This window comes from Garra rufa, chromosome 2 (assembly GCF_049309525.1).
Source record: "Garra rufa chromosome 2, GarRuf1.0, whole genome shotgun sequence".
Classification (NCBI taxonomy): domain Eukaryota; kingdom Metazoa; phylum Chordata; class Actinopteri; order Cypriniformes; family Cyprinidae; genus Garra; species Garra rufa.
This window is the reverse complement of record NC_133362.1, coordinates 16,904,902-16,917,803: the sequence shown is the minus strand read 5'-3', so window position 1 is coordinate 16,917,803 and position 12,902 is coordinate 16,904,902.

Here is a 12,902-nt window from a genome sequence, read left to right as displayed (position 1 = left end):
AGTTTATCTGTTCATGTGAGATGCAAATGCCAGAAATTACCGGGAGCATCACGTGTGTTTCAGTATGCATGTAGTAAAAGCGCGTCTCCACCATTCATAGTATGAATTTCATACATATAGCTAGGCAAACGGAACATACCGGAATCATATTAAAACGGTCTTTTTGCATTTCAGTTTTCACAGACACTAGTCCATATCGCGATTTGAATTAAGTGACAGACCACATTTGATTTATGAATCCAAAAAACGACGAATTTACGTGGCATTTCGCGCTATAGTAGATTCGGTTTTTATGAATGGAGGACGATGTGATCCTGTCTGTGTTTTGGCGAGGAGACATAAACGCGCGACCATATTCTAGTCTTTGGTATACATCCGCGTTAAACTATCAAGGTGAAAGTCATCATAGCGTGTGTAGTTTAGACCCAGCTCCCAACCCAATTTTGAGAATAGATTAACGGCGATATTTTTTTTATCGCCCGATAAAAGTCTCACGTTAACGCAGCACGTTAACGCCGATAACGGCCCACCACTATATATATATATATATATATATATATATATATATATATATATATATATATATAATATATATATAAAATATATTTAGGCAAAATAAAAAGTACACAAATTAATTCTGTTCAAAAGTTTACACCCCTTGACACAATGCAACATTTTTCCTTCTGGAGCATCAGTGATCCTTTGAACCTTTTGTAATAGTTGCAAATGAGTCCCTCAGTTGTCTTCAGTGTAAAAAGATTGATCTTAAAACCGTAGTCATTGTGGGAAAGGGTTCAGGTATGCAAAAGATGCTGAAAAAACAAAGAATTTGTGGGACCTGGAGGAATTTCCTGAAGAACAGTGGGCAGTTTAACTATTCAGGACAAACAAGGGACTTGTGAACATCTATCACTAAACAAAACAAAAGAAAAAAAAAACAGCTGTGGATCATTCAGGTAACAACACAGTATTAAGAATCAAGGGGATGTAAACTTTATAACTGTTGTTTTCTCTTGTGAAATATCTTGTTCAGCTCAATCCTGAATTAAAAATAACATGTATTTTGTGTGATCACTCCTATTTTAGTAAAATAATTAACATATTGAAGATACATCACAACTGTGATTAAATAATGACAATTTTTTTTATTTTTGAGTGAACTGCTCCTTTGAGTTTTAGTGGTATTAGTACCAGAAAGAGAAGTCACCTGCCATTTATAATCATTTCACAGATGTCCTGTGACTGGATGATTTCATGTGTTTCTTTATCTGAATTACTGTATGGGTCAGAACTGATTGCACAAGCTGTTTCCCACAGAGCCCTTTCAGCGTGTCTGACCACTCCAGGACGTGACCTCTTTACCTATGAATCGAGGGAGATGCGTGCTGCAGGGAACTGGAGGACTCAGTACCGCCTTAGCATCTGGCCAGCGGAATACATGACATCACAGAAGAGCTGAACCAGAAGGCGGGAACGAGGCCTGCGGGGGAGATCTCGGCTTTAAGAGGGGCAGCTTTCAATAACCCAGAGAGATAAAAAGAAGTCTGAAGAAAATGCAGAGAGATATCAGTGTTCAGGCCTTGCGCACAGTCGAACACTTCTTTGAGGTCCTCCACAATGGCCGACAAGAATGAAATGTAGAGGAGGCATGTCGAATTAGCCGGGGGCAATCCTTTACCCATGTTCCCAGAGGCACATACTGCGTTGTAATATCTGGAGAAGAAGGAGGAGGAGGAGGTAGGCGCAGTGCCGGCATAGCAGTGCTGACACTTTAAAGAGTGCAAGCACATCCGCAGTGCACCTCTGTGCCACCTCCACTCTGCATTAGTGTCAGCTTCATTCCTCTGAGTCCCGGACACACTCCCAAATAGACCAATCATCAAGATCCCTGTGTGAGAGAGGGAAAAGCGTCCTCAGCTATCCTCATGACCATGGCAGATCCTGCATTTCAGCAATCAGCGAGTCAAAGTTCATACATTACGCCCCTTCCTTCCAGTGCATTTAATCATAAATAGCTAAAAAGGAACCATATATGTGTGCTGAAATCATGTTAAAGGAATAGTTCACCCAGTAATAAAAAATTCTGTCATTATAGCTATAACTCCATTTAGCATATAAAGCTACAGTTAAAGTCAAAAGTTTACATACACCTTGCAGAATCTGCAAAATGTTAATTATTTTACCAAAATAAGAGGGATCATACAAAATGCATGTTACTTTTTAAGTATTGACATGAGTAAGCTATTTCACATAAAAGATATTTACATATAGTACACAAGAGAAAATAATAGTTGCATTTATAAAAATGACCCTGTTCAAAAGTTTACATACACTTGATTTGATGCATTAAGGGGGGTGAAAACGTTTCGAATTTGTAGATCAGGGTAAATTTAACTTATTTGATCTTCTGGGGAACATATAAGTATCTTCTGTAGCTTCTAAAGGCAGTAAAAAAAAAATGCTGTTTAGGCAAAATAAGAAAAATGTACACATTTTGGATTATTTTCTCTTGTGGGATATATGTAAATTCTTTTTATGTAAAAATATCTTATTTAGGTCAGTACTATATATAAAAAAAAAAACATTTTGTATGATCTCTCCTATTTTGGTAAAATAATTAACTTTTTGCAGATTCTGCAAGGTGTATGTAAACTTTTGACTTCAACTGTATCACATGGCTTTCAAACAGTGTTAATTTTTAGAGTTTATTAGTTTCCAAATATCTCTGATGTCCATATGGTTTCATATACATTCATTTTTAATAATTTTTACTTTGATGAAAATTGCATTTTTATTTTAGGCAAATAAAATGATTTAGAATGCTAAATTAAAACACATATTCATATATTTTATAGACAAGTTTGATGTCTGGGTCTTTTTTTTTTAATCCAGCAAGGTGCATTAAATAATCAAACATGAAAACATTTAAAAGAAAATGTAAAAGATTTCCATTACAAATTAATGCTGTCTGCACTTTGAATTCATCAACAAATCCTGAAAGATTTTATTAAGCATTTCATAATTTTTCTACATATGAAATGTGCATCTAATTAGCATATTAATCATTTATGAAGAATCATGTGACACTGAACAATGGAGTAGTGGTTGCTGAAATTTTTTTTTTTTTTTTTGTTTTGACTGTATTTTTCAAACAAACACAACTTTGCTGAGCATACGAGGCTTTCCAAAAATATTTTTAAAAATCTTACTAACCCAAACTTTTAAATGGTAGTGTATTAATTTAATGTATCATTTTTCATATTCAGGGTTCCCACGCTTCTTGAAAGTACTTGAAAGTACATACATTTCAGATATGGATTCAAGGCCTGGAAAGTACTTAAAATACAAACATCCTTGAAAGTGCTTTTTTGTTTTGTTTATGGTACTATTTCAGAAATTGTCCTATATGTGTCTTCTGTCAAAACCAGAACGAAGCAGCACTAATAATTGTGGGGGTGAAGATGGTGTGGCGAGAAAAAACATTTGAGCTCTATGTGGGACAGTTTTCTTAAGTCCGCTCCCGCTGAACATTCTAATATTGAGTGGGGGGGGGGGGGGGTCTCCATAGGCGGACCATACTCAAGTAAGGCTATAGATTAGGTACCTAATGTTAGTGTAATCTGTTAACAATACACACTATATACCCATCTTTTTAGGTAAGATAACATAATGAATGTCATGAAATGTTTTTAATACGACTTAAACTGTGTCTAACTTGATCACAATTTAATAAAAACATTGTTTGAAATGAAATCATTACAATTAATAGGCCTAACTTACAAGGAATAATTTATATAGAGAAAGCGAGCAAAGACCAGTATAAACTGAGCTTTTTGAAACTCAAAATCAGTAAACCACTGCATCGCAAAGTGATTCACTGCTTTGAAGCACTCCAATCGGACTGCAAATAATTTAATTCAGAACGGGACTTCAAAGCGCATATACATTTAAATCTTGTACAATAACTACTTGAATTTGAATATTAACAGTATTGAGTTGATTTCATTCAGTTTCTTTGAACGTGACTGTTTAAAACGGTCAATTTATGAAACCTACACTTTCAAAACATCATAAATACTCTGACATTTTTTATGTAAATGTTAAGTGTAAGTGAAATGTTCAGTACAGTAAGCACTCTCATGACGCTACATATGCTGGGGGTGTGAATTTGATAGGTGCTTGATATAAAATAAATGGTGCTTAAAGTCCTTAAAAGTCCTTGAATCTGGTGTTCATGAAAGAGTGGGATTTCTGCATATTGTTGATCATCGAAACCTTGGTTAACAAATATTTTTGTAAACAATTTTGTTGATGAGATAAGCACCGTTTGAAAGACATTCAGTATAGCTATTGATTTTTTTTTATTTTTTAGAATTTGTCCTTTTGTCTTTTTTTGTGGACAAAAAAAACAGAATACAGGTTTGGAATGAACTGATATAATGAGCAAATAATGAGATTTTTTTCCCCCTATCCTTCTAATTTTGCACTACATACAGACTTCTCAAAGTTTTCCCCATCATATAGCCCTCGAGAAAGGACGAAGAGAAAGTTAATTGTTTTGTGTCTTTAGTCCACAGGAGCTTGCTGTTGTTGCTTGCTGTTAATAGAAAGAACCAAGCCATAATCCAGAGCGATTCCTCCAGAGGAGCGCTTGATTAAGATGTCAGTGAATCAGGTGAGCGCATGGCAGCAGGAAGCAAAGCAGTGCTGCAAGTTCTATCCATCAAAAGAATCCATAACTCTCTTATTTTCTCCTTTCTCTTCCAATTCATACCCCACTTATTTCCCACAATCCTCTCTTGACCCTCGGGATGATACAGGGGGTCTCCAAATTGAATTCCCTGCTTCTGTGTTCCTTCTGACTGCGTCTTGATAATTAAGAATTTAATTATAGCTGAAGGGGAAATATCAACAACAAAAAGCCTGATATTTTAAACATGAGATTACTGCCTATGCAAGGATTCCCAGGCAAATGAGGAGCGAGGTGATCTTAAGGCATGCAAAAACTTATTCAATTAATTAGAAAAAGAAGCAAACTGATAGGCCAAAACTTTTCCTCAAGTCCCTCATGCCTGCCATGAAGGACGCTGTTTGAAGTGAAATCATGGACATCCTCGCTGACTGGGATATTTTGTGGTTTGCTGGGTAAATTGAACAGCTGAGAGCTGCAGAACAGTGAGTTCAGGCCCTTAGCCTTGGGCTCCACAGTGATTCTCTCTACGCTCAATCTGCACCGTTGCTTCATTTCTGCGGGGAGCCCTCCAGCAAGAATTTGTTGCAAGCAGATGTTTCAAAGCAGAGCAGGTAATGTTCTGGGTACTGCTGAGACAGTTAGCCAGAGCATGAGTAGGCATTTGAAAGATGTTACATGAGTTTAGGGTTCTTTTTATTTTTTTAGATTGTGATTTATACAAACTGATAAACAAGCACAACTTCTTTATTAAAACAGCACTTAGAGGAATAGTTCATTAGTAGTTCAATTTACTCAGCCTCAGGCTATCCAAGATGGAGTTGAGTTTGTTTCTTTATCGGAACAGATCTGGAGAAATTTAGCATTGCATCACTTGCTTACCAACGGATCCTCTGCAGTCAGTGGGTGCCGTCAGAATGAGAGTTTAAACAGCTGATGAAAGTATAACATAACATATAACATATAGTATAAACATAATGTCTTTATGTTTGTATAATTAAGACGTTTCCAACTTCAAACACTTCTTCCCAGTTAAAATACGAGTCCTCTATCCATAATATAGTTTTTTCCAGTAAAAAAAAGTCTGAATTAGTAGAGAAATATGCACAGATCAAGCACTGTTTACAAGCTTAAATAGCTCAAAACATTTCTAAACAAATACAGTACTGAGCAAAGGTTTTAGGCTAACAAAAAATGGTTTTAAGTCAGTTATTTCTGTCTTTTGCTGTATTGTGTCAGTATGAAATATCAGTTTACATTTGCAAACATTCATTTTGCCATTAATTGTAATAATCCAGTGAGATTTTTGTTTGCACAAGGAGTCTGACAACAGCCAGTGCTCCACACAGAGGTCTGATCTCACCATCATCCATCTGTCTGGAATGACATGAAGAAACAGAACAAACTAAATCCAGAAGAACTGTGGCAGTGTCTCTAAGATGCTTCAAGAAACCTAGCTGCAAAGCTACAGTACTGTTAAAAGTTTTAGGCACTTGTGTAAAAATTCTCTAAAATGAGGATGCTGTCAAAAATAATGTCATAAATAGATTTTATTTAGGGATGCACCGATACCAATCGGTCGATAAAGCTTGCGCGTTTTGTCAGTAAAGCCGGTTCTGTAATCAGCGGTAAATGCCATCAGGTGCGTGATTTCACGTTGAGCCGTATATACTACACACAGCCGTTGTTTACCGACGAGCTGCGCATAGCAATGTTCATTATCAGTGTGAATGTGCGCAGCTCGTCTGTAAATAACGGCTGTGTGTAGTATATACGGCTCAACGTGAAATCACGCACCTGATGGCATTTACCGCTGATTACAGAACCGGCTTTACTGACAAAACGTGCAAGTTATCGACCGATACATATCGTGCATCCCTAATTTTATTTATCAATTAACTAGTAACTAAATTGAATAAGAGTTGCTGTGACCATCCTTTGCATTTAAGGTTCACTAGAGCATAGCTTTGCTTCAAGGTTTCTTGAAGCATCTTGGAGACGTTGCCACAGTTCTTGTGGATTTAGCCCGTCTCTGTTTGTTCCGTTTCTTCATGTCATTGCAGACAGACTGGATGATGGTGAGATCAGATCTTTGTGTGGAGCACTGGCTGTTGTCAGACACTTGGGCAAACAAAAATCTCATTGGATTATTACAATTTATGGCAAAATTAATGTATGGAAACACATTATAGCAAAAGTTAGAAATAACTGACTTAAAATATATTTTGTTGTTGGTTAAATACTAGTGGCCTAAAACTTTTGCACAGTGCTGTATGTGTGCATTTTGATGTGAGTGGACATTTTCACTTGAGGAAGCATTATCATGAAATATGAACTCTTATTTTGTACAGAAGCGACAGATTAAAGTTAAAATGGCTTAAAAATGGATTTTTTTTATGAACATCCAGCTTTCCACTTCATAAAATGTTATTGATGGACTGAATTTGTGTGGATTACTTGTGAATTTTTGTAATGCTTTTAAAAAAACTATGACGAAAAATGTTCATCATCGAGCTTTTTTTAAAAAAAAATTTAACCATGACTAAAACGAGACTATGATGAGACGACAGTAAGGTGAATAAATGATAACTGTGACTGTATCAACATACAATATCATTAAGGATAGAAGATGAGACTAAAATGTATTTTAAAACTTCAAAAAAAAAATGACAAAATCTCTCTAATTTCATTGAAGTCACTAAATATTATTTTGTGTTTGGTTGCCAAATATCAAGAGTTCAAATCCCCAAATCAAATTCCGCCATGGAATAAAAAAAATGACTTATCTTACAATTCTGACTTTTTTCACAGAACTGTAAGATATAAACTCACAGTTGAGAGTTATAAAGTCAGAATTCCAAGATATAAATTCTGAGAAATTAAGTCAGAACTATCTACTCCCCAGAACTTATAACTTGCAATTGTGAGTTTATATCTCACAATTCCCAGAAAAAAAGTCAGAGTTGTGAGAAACAAACTTTCGCAATTCTGAGAAAAGGTCATTATACAAGATACAAAGTTGCAATTGTGATGATAAATAGTCTGACTTTATATCTAACAATTCTGACTGTATAACTTGACTTTATAACTTGTGATTGTGCGTTCATATCCCACATTTTATGTGACACAATTCTGAAGTCAGAATTGTAAGATGTAAACTCGCAATTGCGAGAAAAAAAGTCAGAATTATGAGACAGAAGTTGCAATTACTTTTTTTATTTTTTATTCAGCGGTGGAAACGGGCTTCCATAAATAAAATGCATATCACTGCAGTTTCCAACAGGTATGTTTTCGCCATGAGATCAGGCTCATTCAAACCAGTCATGGTTAGTGTTTAACTGACTGGGTAAGTGCTTTCTCATTTTAAGCTTAATTTTGCTGATTGTACAGATTTGAAGTGATTTTTTTTCAATCATGTAATGTAATGTTGCTGGCTCATAATGGAAAGAGCCTAGCTGTAATCCAGAGTGACTACATCAAATGTATGTGCTTCAAATTGTCAGAGAAAGCACTGTGACCGCTCTGTTGGTTGATTGCTGACAATCTAGGTGTTTCATTGTTCAATCTGTTATATAAGTTATTTTGTTCTCATTTTGGGGAAAATTGTTACAACACCAAATGTCTTATCTCCTTTATGTTCAGAGGAACCTTTCATGGTGACATGAGCTACAGGCCACTCATGCAGAGCAAACATAAGGGTCCAGGTTGCTAGGATACACATGTACAGTCATAAAACAATCCGCCTCTGTCCAGGCACTTGATGCTACAATCACTTCTCCCCCGTTGTGTGAGATTACTGCATGTTACGCATTTTGCGATGCAGCTCAGCAGTGCTTCACCCTTTTTTAAATCAATTTTTTATTTAATTAAAGTAGATCACATGCGGAATAATATCGAAGTGCTTCTAATGAGAGTAATGTAGAGTTCTCTGTTCGCTCCCCACGACTTGTTCCTTGCGGAGGGCCGACCTGCTCTGATTCCCTGATTAATATGTTTTGAAAGCTGTAATTAAGACAGAGGTCGACATGCACATAATTCTATTATTTGATCTACTGAAGCAACAAATTTCAGAGTTGAATCACTCTGCTATGAAAGAGGCTTTGAATTTTAAATGGCCATGTTTCAGTGCAGTGGCTTCCTCCTGTCTCTTTTTCATTTTCACGGCATAGTACTTTTACTTTACTGTGCATGCGTTCATTCTTTTCAATCTTCTCTTTAGGATTCCCCCAGTCACGGAAAACCAAAAAATATCAGGAATTTCGACAGCCAGGCTTGAAGAATTCAAACTCGTAAGTCAAATTTTATAGTTAATAAAAAATATATATTTTTCTAATTATGCTTGACTAGCCAGCTAAAGATTTCTTTTCATATTTAGCAGTTAATGAAAAATGTCTGTATATAGCAGGGGCGTTTTCTCTGAGGAGGCAAGGGAGGCAGGCAAAATGTTGGATGAGGAAAAAAAGAACAAAAAACAATGGAAATATTATAAAATATAACATTAAAAAGTGTTTTCTAAAGAAACATTGTCCAACAGCGACATCAGCAGGTAAAGTTACAGCGGGAGTCCGCGATTTCCTTGCCTCCCCTGAGCTCATTGAGTTTTAACAAAAATGTGCGGGGAATGGATGGGGCAAAGTCACATGAGAGGAGGCAAAGCCTCAATTGCAATATGATTGGATATGACTGGTTATGTTTAGCTGTGATTGGTTTATGCGATAAATCCCACCTCTTGTGTTTGTCCGCTTTCGTTAATGGGAAGATAATCACTTTATTATATCAAAATAAGACTTAAAATGTAATGAAAACGTGATCTGTGGAAGTTTTTAGTGAGTAATCAGCTTGGTAAAATTTCAAGTAAATTTCTTTGTGATCAATATTTACCAAACTTTGACTGACGATCTGAAAAATTCAAAATTAGTTAAAAGTTAACTATTTAAAAGAATAGCTGAACGTTAGTTCACACATAAAATATCTTGTTTAGATTTGTTATTGCCTTGAGTTTTAAATGTAAAATTCCTAAAAAACAATACCTTGATGAGATTCATACTTGGCTTGATTGAAGTTTTTTTTTTTAAATGGCAGTCAAGCTTATAAACTGAAATTGTTGTTATTATTAATAATACAAATTCATAAAAATAATATTTGACCCTGGACCACAAAACCAGTCATAAGTAGCACATGTATATTAGTAGCAATAGCCAATAATACATTGCATGGGTCAAAATGATCGCTTTTTATTTTATGCCAAAAATCATTAAGATATTAAGTAAAGATCATGTTCCATTAAAGGAGTAGTTCACTTTCAGAACAAAAATTTACAGATAATGTACTCACCCCCTTGTCATCCAAGATGTTCATGTCTTTCTTTCTTCAGTCGTAAGGAAATTATGTTTTTTGAGGAAAAAAATTCAGGATTTCTCTCCATATAATGGACTTCTATGGTGCCCCCGAGTTTGAACTTCCAAAATGCAGCTTCAAATGGCTCTAAACGATCCCAGCCGAGGAAAGAAGGGTCTTATCTAGCAAAACGATCGGTTATTTTCTAAAAAAAAAAAAAAAAAAATTACAATTTATATACTTTTTAACCTCAAATGCTCATCTTGTCTAGCTCTGTGTGTACTCTGTGTAGAGATTAAAAAGTATATAAATTGTAAATGTTTTTAGAAAATAACTGATTGTTTTGCTAGATAAGTACCCTTCCTCCTCGACTGGGATCATTTAGAACCCTTTGAAGCTGCATTTAAACTGCATTTTGGAAGTTCAAATTTGGGGGCACCATAGAAGTCCACTACATGGATAGAAATCCTGAAATGTTTTCCTCAAAAAACATAATTTCTTTACGACTGAAGAAAGAAAGACATGAACATCTTGGATGACAAGGGGGTGAGTACATTATCTGTAAACATTTGTTCTGAAAGTGAACTACTCCTAGGTGTGTTCACACTTGTAGTTCGGTTCATTTAGTTCATTTGGTCCAGACCAATAAGGAAAATGATACATTTGGTCCCGGGCTACTTAGCGTTCACACTGGCGTTTTTGACAGCAAACCTAAAGATACCAACCCTAAAGGCATAGTAATACGTTCACAACCTGACTAGTCGGGTTGAATGACGTATATTTTGTGACGGAACTCCGAAACAAACAAAAGAAAAAGGTGCGTTCGACTTAAAGCGGCACTGTGGGTGTATGACTTTAAAGTGTACCCATTCACAAATCGGTCTGCTGATCGCCTCTTTAAGTCGAATACACGCAATGCCGTCTACTGGACTAGGCGCACTCATTGTTGCATGCATTTTACCTCCTTGTTGCTCCACGTTTGCCCTCTGCTCGTTTTGTTTTGGATACACCGCTTGTTCCCTTCATGAAATCATGTCACATTGCGTTGCATCTTGTCATTGCTTCCTGTTTTTGGTTCATTTAGAAGTATTTGGTCCATGTTGCGTTCATATTTTATTCAAACCGCACCAGAGTTCGTTTGGAAGTGGACCGAGACTCATCTTTTTAGTGGCCTCAGTCTGCTTCTTTGGTGCGCACTAGGGTTCGGACGGCAGCGTTTACACTTACTTAAATAAATCGCAATAGCAGAGAAATTGAGTTGTTTTAATCGAACCAACCATTGATTAACACAAAATTTCTCAATCTGTGTAAAGAAAAATGTCTTTTTATCAGCCATTCATGAGAATGTGTGGTCAGTGCGCTGAATGGTTTGTTCTGATTCAGAGAGTCATTAGGATCTGCTAATATGCAACGGGATCAGTGGACTGATTGCCTCATCAAATGCAACATTGCCAACTGTTGTTCCGCATGACAGGCAATTGTTTTGATGGAGGTCTGAATCCCACTTGCAAAATTGGAGATCTATTTTGATGGCAATCGGTGCAGGGCTGTAATGGGAGCTGAAGCACGTAAACAGAACTGAGACTTGCTGTCAGGTGCAGCTGGGGAAAAGACATTTACTCCCATCTGAGGCTAGGGGCTGAATTTCAATGCGAAACTCATTGGTTCTGGATCAATTTAGTTTTTACTGCGTATAGCGGCTTTAATCTTCTCTGAACGTCTGTTGTTGTGTCTGTCATCTGCTTGTATTGTCACTACATTTTACTTTGTTGATCATGTACATGTGTTTTTATGTCTGGAAAACCTAGACATTTGGTGGTTTATGATGATTTTAACGTTATTGTTGTGAATTTTTATCACCAAAGTAATTTCACCTAGTTGGATGATAGATATAAATTTAGATTTAGCTAAAATTACAAGGAGGACTTATGATAGTCTTGAAAGCATCTGTTAGATTTGGTTGAAAGGGATAAACAAATCAGTAACGTGTTAAACCATATGGCATTGTTTTTAACAAAAGAGGGTTTATTAATTCAAAAGTTAAATTGTATATATGTTTTATTTATTTATTAGCGCATACACGCAAAATATGACATTTGTTTTTAGTAACATTATATATTTATATTTTAGCACGGATTAAAAAATGCACATATGTAAAAGTCTGTAATATTAATAAAATAAGGGTTTTAATTAGGGGTGGGCATAGATTAATTTTTTTAATCTAGATTAATCTAGATTAAATCTTGGAATTAATCTAGATTAATCTAGATTAAAATGGCTAATTTGAATTCTGATGAAGGCATTCAGAATATGTGTGCTACCCAAATAATGACTAAAAGTAAGTCTTTGAGAATGGATCATAAAGCTCATAAAGCTGTTCTATGATAATTTGTTGATGAAAATAAATTGTTCAATAAGATGTACTGTTTACTAACTAACAATGAAATTATTTTTTCTACCTATTAGATTGTAATTTTTTAACGTCAACACCTACCCAACCCTAAATTTAGCCCTTACTGTAATAAAAAAAACAGTATTATTGTTGTACAGTGTGATAAAAATATACATCTACGTATGTTTTATCTATGGTAGCCAGTGTTTCCCCTACGTTTCCTCTACTTCTACGTTCATGTTACACCGTACTTTTATTTTGACAGGTTGCCGTGAAGTTTCTGTGTATACAGTATGATATGATGCTAGTTTTCTCAAATGAAACGGTAAAAGTGACACTCACAGCAGTTTGGGAGATTGAGTTTATCTGTTCATGTGAGATGAAAATGCCAAAAATTACCGGGAGCGTCACGTGTGTTTCAGTATGCGTGTAGTAAAAGCTCGTCTCCATCATTCATACATACAGCTAGGCAAACGGAACATA